Source organism: Sorex araneus, chromosome 11, assembly GCF_027595985.1.
Source record: "Sorex araneus isolate mSorAra2 chromosome 11, mSorAra2.pri, whole genome shotgun sequence".
Classification (NCBI taxonomy): domain Eukaryota; kingdom Metazoa; phylum Chordata; class Mammalia; order Eulipotyphla; family Soricidae; genus Sorex; species Sorex araneus.
The window spans coordinates 40,689,205-40,706,596 of record NC_073312.1 but is presented as its reverse complement, the minus strand read 5'-3'; the positions used below and the strand labels follow the sequence as shown (position 1 = coordinate 40,706,596).

The window sequence follows — 17,392 nt, the reverse complement described above, 5'->3', positions numbered from 1 at the left end:
TTGGTGCTGCAGGTGAGGTCCCGCATGCATCATTGTGGCTCTTGATGGCTCACTCGGTCTGGTGCTCTCCTAGGTTCTCCCGTTTAGTTGAGGTTAAAACTACTTTCAGGGCTCTCCATAGTCATTTAGCCATGGTGCTTGTGCACATTTGGATTGTAGTGCTTGCTCCCTTGCTCCCTTGCCATGTTTTCATTCAGTTGCCTGCATCCTATCCCTCATAGGGAATTTGAATTAGTCTCTAGGGGCTGAAGAGATAGTACAATGGGTAAGGTGTTTGCCTTGCTTGCGGTTGACCTGGGTTCTATCCCTGGCATCCCATATGGTCCCCTGAGCCTGCCAGGGGTGATCCCTGAGTACAGACCCAGGATAAACCCTGAACACCACTGGGTATGGCCCCCAAACAAAACAAGAATCTCTGAAAACAGAGTTCCTTACCCTTTCATACAGAACACTGATCACTTAGTACATACATAAGCCTAGCAGTCTTCTAAGTGCTATACCTACATTAATTTCTTTGATCCTCACTTTTCATCTACGTACAGCTATTGTTCCTATATTTTACTGGGTAGTTTCAGAGAACATTATGCAACTTGGTCAGAGTATTGTTTCAAGTAAGCAGTAGAGCTCGGACTCTATCCTGGGTGTTTATTCTGACTGTAGACTCTGTTATCTTCTCATTATCTCCTTCTTCCTAAAAAAAAAAAATTGTAGATAGATTTGAAACATGCACATATTGGAAGTTCTCTATTAAGGAGGACTGTGAATCTTGAAAGCATGATTGGAAAAGGAGAGCTAAATTGAACCTTGCTGTCTGCTGTGGATATGGGTTTGATATGGCTCTGTATTTATCATACAGGACTTGGTGCAAAGAGGGCCAGGCATAGGTGCTGTTTCTGTGTCCCCAAGGTCCACCTCTGTGAATGCTCATTTGAATCTTTACCACCTTTATGTATATTCTCAAACCCTTGGCAGTGTGTGGAGGGCCTTGTTAAATCCAGCCCATGGTAATTCTCCACCTGTGAAGAAATGGTTTTCTGTACTTCTCATTTATCTTTGTGTGTGGTGGTATGAAAATACTTGTACTCTAGACTGTTATTTAAGCTTTAATATATGTATGGCTTGACCCTCCAAGTTGATTCAGTGTTGCTCTCTAGCAAGGAACTGTCTTAAATATTTAAAATTTTACTATGGTGCCCTTGGCAGTATTACCAAGTGATTTGATTCCCCATTCAGTCTCACCTGTTGATAATAGAACTATTTCTTTGAAATTCATGCCAATCTAATCTCATAAATGAAGTGCCAAAACTGCAGGATATATTTTGCAAGAAGATGGATAGTATGCAGGTTACTGGATTATGTGAATTGTATTGGGATGGTTACTGCTAATTGTCTGGAACTCTGCAAAACCTGTAGTTTTCTTTTTGATATCTTACTTGATTATACTGGTTGTTACAATATGAGCAGGATGAGCAACAACCAGTGTAATCAAGTAAGATGTGCCCCTCCCTTAGGCATGTGATTCACAAGTTTAAAAGGTGGTGCTGTTAAGTAATTAACTCACCTGCCTCTCATCACATGGAGAGGAAAACGAAAATGTCAGCTTCCTAGCTAAGACTTTCTTCGTATTGACCACCTACAAACATACCGGCATCCTCAACCCAGAACTGTGAGGAAGTATTTAGTCTCTTTCCAGCTCCTGTTGGAAGTGATTAGTTTGCATGTTCTCATATAAGGGATGGTATTTTTGAGTGCTGTGAATTGAAAATTATTTTCTACAATTTCTAGAATATTATTCTCAAAGATGCACACATCTTGGATGAATAATAGTTGGATGTTTAACAAAGGTAATTTTAAGTTTTCAATAAATAATAATTAAACCAAGTGTTACACAGATGGAAATTAGATAGAATTCCAACATAACCAGTACATCTTTGATAGGTAGTAACTCATTTGAGGTGATAGGTAATTATCATTTTCATAAAATATAACTTTTTTCAGATGTTCACACTTTAAATGAATTTATTCTACTCTTTTAGTACCTTGTTTTAGCAGTTCTGACAAATATGTTTTATTATATGTTTGCCAATATGGCATTTAAAAAATGCTGTAATCCAAAATATCACCATGATACTGTTTACTAATATATATGTCATTCACAATTAAAGTGTGTACATCAAACGCTTGCTTTAAAAATCATAGAGAGAACGGAGTGATAGTACAGTGGGTAGGGTGTTTGCCTTGCACAAGGCTGACCCAGGTTCAATTCCCAGCATCCCATATGGTCCCCCGAGCACCGCCAGAAGTAATTCCTGAGTGCAGAGCCAGGAGTAACCCCTGTGCATTCATTGCTGGGTGTGACCCGAAAAGAAAAATAAAAAATAAAATAAAATAATTGAAATTGGTAGAAAATTTGAAGCTATTAAGCACCCATTTCAATTAATTATGTTCATCACTTGCTGTCATTTTACCTCATGGATTTTCCATTTACAAAAAAACCTTTACTTAGTTTTTTCATCCATAGAGATTCTGTGATTTACAATACTGTTAATGATGGTTTCTCTTCCACGTAATTCCCACACCACACCCATCACTAGTGTACCCACCTCCCTCTCCTAATTACCCCACACCCCTCCTTTTTAACCCCCTCCTACTTAATTTTGTGGATCTGTACAAAACACTTTTAATCTCAGTTGTTTGAAAGTAAACTGTAAACATCTTGACACTTTAACCCTAATATTTTACTGCATATATTCTAAGAATAACACGGATTTCCTAGAGTTAATACCATATCTAAGGGGTTTTGTAATAATATAGCAATTTTCATTGCTATATTTTGTGATATACTGCCCATGAACTTTTCTTTGTTTTTCTCCCGAGTTCCTTATAGCTGTTTCAGTGTTCTGTTTCTTGATTTGTTGGTCCCTAAGATTGAATTTAGGGCCCTAGTACATGTGAGGTATACATGCTTCCCTGCCTTTTTTGATTTTTCATCTAGAAATCAAAGTCCCTTGCAGGGGTTCTACCCAGCAGAACTGGGGTGGTGCTAGTCAACCTCATTCCTGGTTTTGCCCGGAGTCACAGATCTGGTGATTCAGTCCTATGACCCCAGGAGTGTCACCATATTTATTTGACTTCCTTTAATTCTATTTTTTTTCAGGTGAGACAAGATAGTTTTTTATTGAAAACTTAATTATTCGAAATGAAGCTTATTTAGGAAGATGTGAAGGGAGAGATAGAAAGGAAGTATGAGTTTTGTGTTTATTTCATTTCTTTTCCCCCTCTTCCCCTCCCGTGCTCTCGTTGTAGTGTGTGGGGCCACACATGCTTTATTGTCTTGTTTGCTGGGGTTTGCACATCTGCTTGCAGTGCAGTAACCTTTCAATAGAAGACCCTCTTCCCTTTCCCTTTGCTTCTGATGGGCTTGTACATGCTTGGGTGTGGTGCTTGTGTTCTTACTGTAGTCCTTGCTCCAGTGTTCACTGGGATTTGCACCTGTGCTTGCAGCATTTTGGCTTCAGTGTTTGTTGGGGTTCACACACCTGGTTGTGGTGCTCACATACATTAGTTGTGAAGTTCACCAGGGATCACTTTTTAGTTGTGCTCACACCCATTTGGGTGTGGTGTAGGGGATCACATACTTTGTTGTGACACGGGGAATCCCACGCGGCGGTCCTGTGCGGATTGCTCATGGCACGTGTGCAGGAGTTGAGTCCATTTTCCAGGCAGGCTCTGTGACCTTGAGCCACCCCAGACCCCTCGAGGAGTAATATATGTTAAAATATATACGTGTATATATATGTATATGAATATATAACTTTAATGTATTCAGGCTATTTTTTTTTCCATGCTGGTACAAATAGGTAAAACCTCTCATTTTATTTTATTTTGGTTTTTGGACCACACCCAACTGTGCTCAGGGGTTATTCCTGTCTTTATACCCAGGAATCACTCCAGGGGAAATCAGGGTACCACATGGGATGCTCGGGATCAAACCCAGGTCAACTGCATGCAAAGCAAGTGCCCTACTCACTGTATTATCTCTCCGACACCAAAACATTTCATTTTAGAAAAATGATGCCATGTGTCTGTGTGACTGTTTATCTGATCCACACTGACAAACACTTAAGTGACATTAGTTGACTTCCTGTTTTTCTGGTCTATGATACTGACAGTAACCTTATACAAGTTCTTTGTGGTCAAGAACTCATTTTCTCTTCTGTTGGAAGTCACTGTACTATGCTTAAATCACTAACATTAGTAAAATGTTGGTTTACTCAGAGATTATCTTAATAAAGAAGACATGCCTGTAAAAATAGATTATCATAATTCAGGGACAATAATGTATTATTACAAAACTCCTGTGGAACGAGTAGCTGCTAAACTGGAAGTGGAGGGTTTAACAGAGGAGTGAATATTTAAGGTGGTGCTTTGTAAAGAGTAGTGGAAAATCCACTGGCAGAAAGCAAACATAGGACTATTTTGATGATTTAATTAGAATAGCACCTCTGAAGAAAGAAAGGTAGAGGCATAAAATAGCCTGGGGAATCTAGGAAATAGCAAATTAATTTAATATGTCTAGCAGGTGGTTTCTTTCTTTTTTTTTTTCTTTTTTGGGTCACACCCAGCATTGCACAGGAGTTACTCCTGACTCATGCACTCAGGAATCACTCTTGGCGGTGCTCGGGGGACCATATGGGATGCTGAGAATTGAACCTGGGTCGGCTGTATGCAAGGCAATTGCCCTACCCACTGTGCTACCGCTCCACCCTAGCAGGTGGTTTCTGACAGAGGTTTTAGCAGAAGATAAGTGGGAGTTCAGTAAACTGGAAGCAGATTATAGAAATCTGTGAACCCCTCTTAAACAGTGTGGCCATTATTTTGTACAGAATTGGAAGTCATTGAAATTTTTAAAAGCATACTGTATTTTATTTTTAGCAAATATTTTAGAGTTGAGCTGTGAATATTTATGAGTATTTCTATGAAGTTTTTCATTTCCCACTTCTTGCTCTAGGCAACAGCTGTGCTTTTCAATCTCTCAATTGGCTTTTTCTGGTTAATTCATATACATGGACTCCTATAAGAGATGGTAGTTTGCCTTTACTTAATATATTTTTATGATTGATGTTGAATATATATGTGTAATATGTGTGCACGCACATATTTATGTGAAAATTCTTGTTCCTTTTTATTTCCTAACAGCATTCCATTGTATAATCATGCCATGCTTTTTTTTTTTTTTGGCTCAGGGGACCATATGGGATGCTGGGATTTGAACCCTACCCGCTGTGCTATCACTCCAGCCCCCATGCTTTTTTTTTTATTTTAAAAATTTTATTGAATCACTGTGAGACAGTTACAAGCTTTCATGTTTGGGTTACAATTACACAATAATCAGCCATGCTTTTTTTTTTTTATCTGTTCACTAGTTGACATTTAGATTGTTTCATTTTTGGATAATATGAAAAATACTGTTGAGTGACAGGGCAATGGCTCGAAGGGCTGGAAAACTTTGCACATGGAAGCCCCAGATTAAATCTCAGGTTCTGATGAGAGTGACCCCCAAGTACTGGGCAAGGCTGAGCAGTTCAAGTGTGGCCCCCCAAATATATATATATATACATATATATGTGTATATACATACACACACACACACACACACATATATATATACATATATATATACAAAAAAAGTTTGCAGGTAACATAAGATTTTTGTTTGTTTTTGGAGAGGTGGGATGGGAACATTTGGGCAACACCCTGGTGCCCAGGGGCTGTTACCAGCTCTGTGCTCAGGGAACTGTGTTGTGCTGGGATTGAACTGGAGTCAGCCATGTGCAAGACAAGCAACTTAACTAAACCCCTGTACTGTCAAGCACAGCAGCATGACTTTATAAGTTTTACAGACACATTAAAAAAAATTAATTTTTTAAGGCACCATGATTTACAAAGTTATTCATTCATAAGTTTCAGGTGTACAGTGTTCTAATATCCAACATCAGTGTGGACTTCCCTCTTTGTGACCCCCCTCCCCTTCTCTGTTACAGGGAGTTTTTTTTTTTAATTTTATTTTTTAAGATACTGTGGTTTACAATACTGTTACCTGTACGGTTTCATGCCCAACACATTCCATCTTGACATTGTCCCCTAGAGTGACCCTCTCCCTCCATCACTATCTCAGTGTCCCCTCCCCATCTTATCCTGGTTTCCCTCCTCTGTGGTGTGCATCCTGCTGAAGGCTTCTTCTCAGTTTCTGTTGCCTTTGGGCAATCCTATTCCTCTACTGTGTTCTTGTCATCTCTTGCATATGAGAGAGATCATTCTGGAGACACACATTTTTCTTTCTCTTGCGTAGCTTTCCATAGAAAGAATTTTAAATTAGATCATGAGTTTATGTGTGTAATTAACTTAACAAAATTTTTAGTGGCCAGAGCGATGGTACCACATGGGTAGTGGGTTTTGTCTTGCATGTAGCTGACATGGGTTCGATCCCTACATCCCATATGATCCCCCAAGCACCACCAGGAATAATTCCTGAGTGCAGCTAGGAGAAACCCCTGAGTATCGACAGGTGTGGCCCCCCAAAAAAATCCCCCAAAAAATTTTTAATGGGGGCAGGGGGCCTGCCCAAACAGTGCTTACAGGATTCTGGGACCATTCCTAGCAGTGTGGTATGCTGTGTAGATACAGCGGTGCTTGGGGGTGTTCTTGTTTTAATCTTTTCTGGGTTTTTTTGGGGGGGCACACCCAGTGTCCAGGATTTACTCCTGGTTCTGTGCTTAGGGAACCACATGCAGTGCCAGGGATCAAACTGGGGCTAGCCATATGCAAGGCAAGCGCCTTACCTGTACTGTCTCTCGGGTTACTATATTTAACCTTTTAAGAAATTACTGGTCTGTTCTTAAAGTATCTGCATTTTAAATCTTTGTTTTGTTTGGGGGCCACACCCTGTAAGTCCTCATGTTGTGCTCAGGTGTTATTCCTGGAAATGTTTGGGAGGCCTGATATGGTGCCAGGATCACACCATTGTCAGCACATACAAGGCGAACACCTTCACCTCTGGACTATCTCTCTGGCTCTGCATCATTTTATATTTCCACAACAATGCTTGAGAATTCTGATTTCTTCATTCCATAGTAACATTGATTATATTACTGTGCCTTTTGATTATAGACATTCTGGTTGGTACATCGTAGTATCATTATAGTTTTAATTGGTATTTTCCTAATGACATGATGCTTATAATCTTTTCATGAAGCACAGTTGTAATTTTAAAACATGGGCAAAGTGAAAGACATAGAATGGTGCCAGGCTACATGAAAAATGTGAGTATGCAGTATATGATATGTGTAGAGTTGATACCGACATTTTAAAGATGTATCAGTTAGACTGGACAGTATTTAGCTATCGTGACAGTATAGTGACTGGACAATATTTAGCTATGCTTCTAAGTGAAGCATAGAGAGACAGAACTAGTGCTCTTAAGATTTCCAATTTCAGAGCCAGAAAGATAGTACAGCTGGTAGGGTGCTTGCCTTGCCTGTATGTGCCTGACCATGCTTGATCCCCGCCATTCCATATGGTCCCCCAAGCACTGCCAGGAGTAATTCCTGAGTGCAGAGCCAGGAGTAACCCGAGTATCGCCGTGTGGCCCAGAAAAAAACCAAAACAGAAGACTTCCAGTATTAGGAGCAGGAGAGAGAGTTCAGCTGGTAGGGTGCTTTCCTTGCATGTGGCTGACCCGGCCAGGTTTGATCCCTAGCATCCCCTATGGTCCCCCAAGCACTGCCAGAAATAATTTCTGAGTGCAGAGCCAGGAGTAACTCCCAAGCATTGCTGGGTGTGATCCAAAAACCAAAAAAAAAAATATTTCCAACTTAAACGTTTAGGTTTAGATAGTGCTGCCATTTACTAGAAAAGTATATGCAGGTACATAAGTAATTTTTGTGCTGGTAGATGATAGTTCTTATATTGATCTTTTACCATTGCCTATTTCTTCTCTGCTATACTTCAGATGTGTAAGGTTTTCTGGACAACTTAACGTTTCATATCCTTGAACTATTGCTACTCAATATGTCAGATTAGCTATTGATTGAAATTCCACTTACATCATTAACTGTGCTAGATTTTAGGATACAGCAATAAGAAACTTTTGGTTTGATATGAAGACACACTTAAGCAGGGGAATACTACGAATTGTAGAATTGTACTCTAAAGTTAGTTTCTACTAGGGGTTTAATATCACTGTTTATTTGTTTGCTTTTATGAAAAAAAAAGTCACGGTGAGTTTGAAAATCAAGCCAATGGCCAATTTACAAAAAGCACTTTGGGAACATTGAGAATATAATCTGTACATAAGTTGACCTCTCTTTCTGTGTTATGTGGTTACGTACTTTATGATAGAAGTCATGGTAAACTAACCTAAATTACAGTGTTTATTTGAGTAACTTACAGCCCAAATGGCATGATGTTTGAATTTTCCAGTTAACGTACCAAAGATTTTGACAAGTGAGATAATTTTAGGATAAGATCATAATATATATTATTTAGTCATAGTTTGTTTTACAGTGTATGTTCTGTGCTAGAGCTTGGGGACCACTAGGTCTGCTGTATGGGACTGGTTTTGAACTCAGAGCCTGGCCCATGCAGGGCATGTATTCCATCTTATGAATCTGAAGTTTATGTTTTGTCATGTGAGAGAATGGAGGGAGGCTAATACTTGGCTGAGCTGGTTTGATACTACTGGACTTGAAGATGGTATATTTGAAGATTTTGGTTTTTAGACCATTCCTGGCAAGACTCAGGGGCTAATCCCTGCTCTTTGCCCAGCGTGGTCCATGTACTGTGTGATATCAAATCTGGTTCTCCTGCATGCAAAGAATGCACCAAGTCATTAAGCTTTTTCGCCCCTGAAGATTCTTTTGGTTGTGAATTTTTCTTTCTTCTGTTTTTTGTTTTTTTTTTTTTGGGAGGAGGGTGTTGACCCATACCTGGCAGTACTCAGAGAGCTTAGTCCTGGCTCTGTGTTTAGAGATCACTCCTGACTGTACGTGGTATTGTGTTTCTAACTGGGGTCAGCCACATGCAAGGTCAGCACCTTATCTCCTGTGCTGTCTCTAGTGCATAAGTGATACTTCTAAATAGACTTGAAGACAGTAACCATCTTGCCCTTACAATAAGACATAAGTAATGTTCATACAGCTTAAGAAATATTTTCTCTTTAAGATATGAATAGAATGTTTTGTTTAATGAAGTCGTTAAAAGATGCGTACAGTGAAATTGTTTTTAAGATCTCTAAGTGAATAGCATGCGTGTTTTAAAATATATTTTTAGTGCTTTCCATCTTTGCGTTTTATGAATTGTTGCCTTAGCATGCTTGGGACAGTAGTAACAGAGTTGAAATCTACGAAGACTTTGTGATTAAAATGTGAAAATAAAGATAAAAATTAAATGATCCTATATTTGCTCAAACAAGAATTGTAAAGGAAATCATAAATAAACTAGAATTGTAGAATTGGAAGTTTAATATTACTTTTAATTTTTTCCATTTGAGATTTTTTTTTCTCCTCATAAAGTCTGCATTAATCCAGAAGTTTCACGTGGAGTAAATTTTCCACAAAATTGCTATTCCTTTGTAAAGTTAAAAGCTAAAGGACTGGACATTTGGTTCAGCAGGAGAGCACATACCTCACAAGCATGAGGCCCTCGATTTGATCTGTGGCATTGCAAGGAAAGAAAATACTCAAAATGAAGACTTGCTGGGGTAGAGGTTGGGAAAACAAAGCGACAGGCTCCTAATGCACTACAGAACTTTCCATTGCATTTGCACTGGAAATGTTAGTTTTAGGACTGAGAGATACTACAGTGCTTGCATGCGGCTGACCCGGTGCAAGCCCTCTCTTCACATGTTCCCCTTAGCCTCACCAGCTTAGACTGCAGACCTGGAGACCCCAAGGCACCACCAGTGTGGCCTGGGTCCTCCTCAGCACCTGAGAGGCGCCATGTTCTCAGGCCCCTGCAACTTGCCTTCCAAGAAGGGGGCCCTTCTGAGCACTGCTTGGGAGACCCCCTCCGCCCAGTAAAGCTAATTGTGCACATGAAGAGCTTTGAAAAATGTCTATGTGTTATTCTGACAAGTTTTCTTTTAGCCTTAAGTGAGTCCTTTTCTTCTCCTAAACAGATTTATGAAAATATGCATCGGTTTAATACTGTCTTGGAATTCATGAGATGGAAGCATAGGTCAAAGCTGCTCGGAGAAAATTGGAAATACAGTTTTATCTAGCCACATCTCTGAGGTAAGGGGACTACTTTGTAGAAAAAAGCTGGATAATATTTAAAAAGTCCTTGTGTATCAATGCTGCAATCTTATTTTAGTTTAATCATCTTCCTTATGAGTGCATAAGTAATCATATTTTCTCTCTTACAAATATTTTAATAAAATAAAACACATTTATTACCAATATCACTTTCTACTTATAGAAAATGTGCATTAAATGATTTATCTACGTCTCTTTTACTATAAAAGTATAAGGCAGAGTTCAGAATGGGAAACTATTTGTAACAAATGTATCTATTTTTCTGAAACTTTAGCATTTTAGAATTTACATTAAAATTGTTGCTCTTACAGCTCAAATATTTATATATATGTATATATGTATGTATGTATATATGTTTGTATATCCCTTTACAAGTCTTTATTTACCATCAACATAAAAATAAGTATAGAGCTTCCTTTCATGCACATCTGCTGTTCCAGTTAAGAATAAGGGGGTTTGGCTATATGACAATTTGAAACAGTGATATATAGCACAATTAGTGTGTGTCACCCTTACAACCAATCTATCAATAAAAGTCTGTTTCACAAAAAAGAAGAAAAAAGAACGAAATTGTTGCTCTTACAATCATAGTTCTTTGGAAATAGACTTTATTTTAGAGGACAAAGATATAGTACAATAGCTTAGGCACTTGCCTCTATGAGGGTGACCCACTGGCACCCCATATGGCTTCCCCCGGAACCCACCAGGAGTGATACCTGAGTGCAAAGCCCTAGGAGTAAGCCCTGAGCATAGCTGGGTATGGCCATACCCCCACCCACCCCCCACCTCTCCAAAAAAAGGAGAGAAAGAAAACAAATTACACAGGAATAATTACAGAAGTAGACCTAAAGAACAGGGTCAAAGAAATAATTATTTCAAGAAAGAAAAAGATGGCGACTACTACAGTGATCAGAACACATTAAAACCTATTACAGAAGAGATCCAAGTATAAAAATTCAATGCAATGTACTTTAGATCCAGAGTTGAAAACTTACATATGGAAATGAAAATAGATACTTTATATTGTATTAAGCAGTTTTAATTTCCTTGTTTACATAGGTTAAAATCGTATAGTAATCATAAATTGGCTCTTATCAATTTCTTTTCTGATCATTCTATTTGCCATTTCTTTAAGTTTGGTTGGAGCAAGCAATACAGAGTAAATTTGTTATATGCCTAAGGAGGCAGGTTGGGGCTGAGAGGGAAACTGGGGACGTTGGTAGAGGGAAGGTCACACAGGTGTGTTGGAACACTAAATGTCTGAAACAACTGTATTACGGAGTAGCTTTGTAAATTGCAGTGTTTTAATGAAAATAAAATATATAAATAAAAAATAAAATAAATAAAAATTAAAAAAGAAACTTAATAAAGATCTATTAGAAAGTCAAAATATGTCTCAAAGGAGCAAACGCACACATATGGGGTGCCAGGGATTGAGTGCGGGTCTTCTGCGTGCAAGTTGGGCACCCCAGCCACTGTGCTCTCTCTCCAACCCCTCACTTTGTGTTTCTAAATAATGACACTTCCAGTAATTTTTCTTTAAAATTCTTGATTTTTTTCTTTTTGTGCCACACCTGGCTGTGCTCAGTCAGGACTCGACAGGAGAATTAAATTAATTAATTAATTAATTAATTTTTTTCCTTCCCACGCCACCTAGTTTGTACCTCATAATATGGCGGACGCCACACCGCTCTTCCCCAAAAAGTGGAAAAAAACCGAGAAAGATCTTTCCACTGGTGTGGGGCTATGGCTTAGTCCACAGTCTAGAGACATTGCTGGAAGCAGTTGCTGGTACCAAAAGTAGTCTGGCTGGCCTCCGGGTCGTGGTCGATCAGCAGCAGAGTGGCCACATCTTGGTGGAGCGTGCACCCGTATCGCCCCAGCCCCTTGACAGGAGAATTTTAATGTCACAATTAAAGGTTTAGACTCTTGAGAGTCACGGTTGTTGACAAAATTTAACAGATACCTTGATTCTGATTAGTCTTGTAAAAAGACTAATCTCTCAGGCTGTCAGAGCTCTGAGTGATAGTTTGAAAGAGGAGATAGTAAAAGCAGAGTCTTGGGGCTGGGGAGGGGTCTCACTGGAAGAGCACTTGCCTTGCATACGCTTCCATCCAGCACCAAGAAATCCCGGGATTGTACATTTGTTAGGTGTCACACTCAATGATTAGGGGCCATGCTGGAGAATGAACTCAGAGCCTTACGCAGGCGTGGCAGGAACTCTTAACACTGGATCACACACCTGGATCCCCATATTTTTAATAATTTTTTGTTCTCTTTTTGTTTCATTCTTTTGTCTGGCCACACTGGCTCGAGTAAATTGATGAACAGCAGGATGACAGTGATACAGTGGTAATGTAAATGAAAATTCATTGGTTTGGGCGCCACGCCTGATAGTGCTGGGATTGAACTGGGCCTCACTCACACAAAGCGTGTGCTCCAGACCTCTGAGCTGTCTTCCGTCCCTATAAAACACATCTTTTCTGGGAGAGGGGTCTCCCAGGCAGTGTTTGAGGGATCTGGGGTCACTCCAGTTGGGCCAGAGGGCTCATTGTTAGGGCCAGAAATGTAGTGCTGCCCGAACCTGCAGTACCAGGGACCACCTGGGCTACCAGCAGTGCTGGGGAGTCTTGGGGGGCCTGGAATCAAACAGGGGTTGAATGTATATACCCCCAACCCCTGTGCTATCTCCTAGCCCCTACAGTTCATATATTTATCTTCACTTAGTGCTTCTCTTCCGGTTTGCCCTCTTTTATTTTTTTCTTCAACTGTTTATACAGTGATTTGCATTCTAGGCATCTCAGACAGTTCCAGTTTATCCTGAGTTTATCAACTTCCTACCATTTCTTACTTTCTTCCTTTCCTCCCCCTCCCATCCATCCTTTGTGGGTTAGAGGAGGTCTGATTGCCCACTTAAAAAAAAAAAAATTACAGGGCCTGGAGTGATAGCCCAGCGGGTAGGGCGTTTGCCTTGTATGCGACTGACTCGGGTTTGATTCCCAGCATCCCATATGGTCCCCCTAAGCACCGCCAGGAGTAATTCCTGAGTGCAGAGCCAGGAGTAACCCTTGTGCACGCCCAGTGTGACCCAAAAAGAAAAAAAAAAAAATTACATAAGCAGGAAATGAGTAAGTTCTTACTATGTAATATTTTGAACAGTATGCACCAAAGCCTAAATTGTTCATTACTCCACTACCTAATTACCCTCCACACACCACCCTCACCTCAATCCTATTTTCATCTCATTGACCTCTACTTAATAGTTAGGTTAATGATCTGTTGTATTTTCTATTCACTTGAGTTAATTTAATATTTAACATTGTTCTTTAAAACATATGTAGTGCTTCTTCATTTTCTAAAGATTCAGTTTTAGGAGATTATACATAAGAAAAAGCCCAGCTTCTTAAAAGCTAGTAACTCATATAAAATATATGTAACATATACTTTTATGTTTTATATAACATGTAGAGTTAATATATATAACATGTATAACATACTACCTTTCTTAAAGAAATCACAAGAAAAAACTAGTAAACTTAGAGGGAACTCAGAATATGGAATAAGTCAGAAATAGTTTGGGAAGAGTGCTTTTGTGTTTGCATTTTATGTCTTGGATCTAAATTAATTATTTATTTTTGACATAGAAATCACCAGAGAGTTGAAGGGATGGGGGATGGGTTCTCGAACAATTGTATGAGGGGAACATGAGCACGAAAATGTATGAATCTGTAACTGTACCCTCATGGTGATTCACTAATTAAAAAATAAATAAATTTAAAAAATACAAAGCACTTTCATTCTGAATACAACTGTAAGCATTCCACTAAATGAAATTTGAAAAAAATTACTTCAGTGATAATATCCTTTTATTATTACTGGTATATTTGAAAATAAACACTTATAAGAAAAAAAAAAAAAGAAATCACCAGAGAGTGCAATCATGGGGATAAAATTTTTTAGCTACAACTTGGATAAGAGAGTGCTGTGTCAGTGATAACTGTTTGGAACTGTTAGATTTGGATATAACTTTTTGGATGTTAGTGTACTTAGAAAGCTATTGTAATATTATATTATTTCTCATTGTTTTATTCCCTGATTATTTTCCCCTAACAAGACTTTAACATTATTTTTAATTTTTTTTAATTTATTGATTATTTATTGCTTTGCTTAGTACTGTATGAGAAAATGTGTCAGATTTCAGTGATGCAAAAGAAGTGGAAAAAGTAAACAATGGACTGTGGAGATAGAGCAGGGGTTAGGGTGCATGCCTCTCGTGCTTGACTAAGTTAAGGTTTTATTGAAAGTGACATTTAGGGAGCCAGAGCGATAGCACAGCGGGTAGGGCGTTTGCCTTGCATGCGGCCGACCCGGGTTCGATCCCCGGCATCCCATATGGTCCCCCAAGCACTGCCAGGAGTAATTCCTGAGTGCAAAGCCGGGAGTAACCCCTGAGCATCGCTGGGTGTGACCCAGAAAGCAAAAAAAAAAAAAAAAGAAAGAAAGTGACATTTAGGTCCAGTGATGTAGCTGAGAGGTAAAATGCAGGCTTTGCATGCATGACATCTGGTTTTCGTCCTTGGCCCTGCAATAAAGAGGGTACAGTGAGGAGGCCATTTACTGGGCTGTATAGAAAGTTTTGATACATTTTGAAAATTATTTACTTACAGTCATAAGTTAAAAATGAATCACAAAGGGTATATACCTGTATTCAGAAATTTTAAAACATCTGTAAATATCACAAGTCAAAATAAAAATGATAATGCAAATCAGAAGATACCTAGAATCAAACAAAATAAAGAAACTTCAGACAGACTGGAGCAATAGGTCAAAGGGTTGGAGGGTGGCATTTGCTAGGCCCTGAGTTTGACCCCCAACCCACTCCACAAGGTCTGAGTGGAGCCCTGGTGACCTCTAAGAACTGCTAGGGTGCCCTTGCTGGCCACCAGCTGGCCCCATTCTGAGTCATTTGTTCATATGAACTAAGTTATGGCCCATGGGGCATGTGGACAACAAAGAATCTTCTATTACCAGTAAATTCAAGGGTTTAGACATTCCCTCCCAAAAATGATGTAGCATGCAATAATGACAAAATTGTATTTGTGCCAGGATTTTAAGTACAGTATGCTGATTATCATTACTGCATGAATAGTTTAATACTCAGAGACTTCAAACAATAGAAGTGTAAATTTAATTCACCGGAATTCTGGAACAGTTTTGTATGAGTGGGGCAGAATAGGTAGTGCAGATAATTCTAAAGGCTATAGTGACTATGTCAGGAGGGACTGCCATCATATAAAAACTGGAGTCAGTCTGGGAAGGATCCACCTATAAGCTCACATATTTGCATGGACCTTGGCAGAAGGCCTCAAGTTCCTCACCCTCCTGGGCCACTATACAAATGTGTGTGTTCTCAGACCATGTCAGCTAGTTTTCTCTGAAGTGAATGGTCCAAGGAAGAGAACAAAGAAGAATCTTCAATATTTTCTACAACCTCTTAGAAGTTACTACTTTGTCACTTTCACTTTATTTTATTCAAAGGGGAATCAGCTAACTCAGTCCACACTCAAGAAAATTAGGTCCCACCTCTTGAAGAGGGTATGATAGAAAAATGTGGATACATGGGCCAGAGCAGTAGTTCAGCATTGCATGCAGGTCACCTGGGTTTAATCTCCAGCACCCTGTATGTGCCCCAAGCCTACCAGGAATGATCCCTGACTATAAAGCTGGGAATAACTCCTGTGTTCTGCCAGGTATGACCCAAAAGCAAGCAAGCAAGAAGGGAGGGCGGGATGGAGGGGAGAAATTGTGGATATATTTGTAAATAGTCAACAATTTACTCTGTAAGAAAACAGGCTCTTAATATGATTATTGTTATTAATTTACTATTAATAAACTAGAGGAAAACAGTGTGATCATATAAATAGATGAGAAAAGAGCTTTAATTTCAGTCACTTTCATGATAAAAATCTGGGCATGGGGGCAAGGAGAAGCACACCTGGTGGCGCTCAGAGGGCCAGGCGGTGTCAGGACTGAACCTGGGGCTCTTGCACACAGACCACGGTCTCTAGACCGCTGAGTGTCTCCCTGCTCCTTAGGATGAAGACCCTAAGAAATGACAAGGGAGGCGGGAGAGCAAGCAGGTTGAGCTCAAGCTTTTCAGGCTGGCAGCCTCTTTTGTTCTCTGACACTGTGTGTACCAGATATAGCCCCCCAAATACTGCTGGGTGTGCCCCCCCAAAAAAAAGAATAAAAGGAAAATAAAAGGAACTTTAATGTGATAAAGAATATCAATAAATTTACGATACATAGTGTCCGGACTCTGTATGTAATGCAGCATATCTTTATGTTTTTGTTTTGGGCCACATCTGGTAGTGCTCAAGGCTTACTCCTGGTTCTGTGCTCAGTAATCATTCCTGGTGATGATAAGTGGTGTCAGAAAATTGAAGGCGAATTAGCTATGTGCAAAGCCTTAATTGCTGTAATATCTCTCTGTCCCCCCCCTTCTTTTGTATGTGATGCTAAGGATCTAATTTGGGTCAGTAGCATGCAAGACAAGCACCTTACCCACTTTCAAAAAGTATTTCTGGGGAGTGGAGAAATAGTACAGTGGGTAAGGTTCTTTCTTACCTTGCATACAGCCCATACAGGTTCGATCCCTGGTACCCTTGACCCTCTCCAGGAGTGATCCTTGAGCATAGAGCCAGAAGTAAGCCTTGAGGAACACTGGGTGCGAACCAAAATTTTAAAACATAAATTAATTTTTGAAAGTTTTTGAGATTTGGTTTTGGTTCACACCTGGTGGTACTCAAAGGACTATTCCTGGCTCTGTGCTCAAGAGTGACCCCTGGTGGTGCTTTAGGGACCAAATGTGGTGCCAGGAATTGAACATGCATTGGCCGCATTACCAGGTAAGCACTATAACTCTAATATTTTTTAGGGGTTTATCTTTTATTTGTTAAAGTTTACTCTTGTTTTCTTCAGGAATATTAAAAAGTTGTCCTTTCAGGGCTGGAGCAATAGTATAGCTGTTGGGTAGGGTGCTTGCCTTACATGGGGCTGAACTGGGTTCAATCCCCAGC

At 39.6% G+C, this 17,392-nt stretch overlaps 1 protein-coding gene across 1 annotated transcript in view; it reads left to right on the top strand.

The window, feature by feature from the left end:
• Positions 1-17,392, top strand: part of BMPR1A (bone morphogenetic protein receptor type 1A) — a 101,656-nt gene that overhangs the window by 37,098 nt on the left and 47,166 nt on the right. Inside the window, exon 2 of the mRNA XM_055119261.1 lies at positions 10,178-10,292. The gene's annotated coding sequence lies outside the window, so the exon portion shown is untranslated. The remainder of the gene's footprint in view (positions 1-10,177; positions 10,293-17,392) is intronic.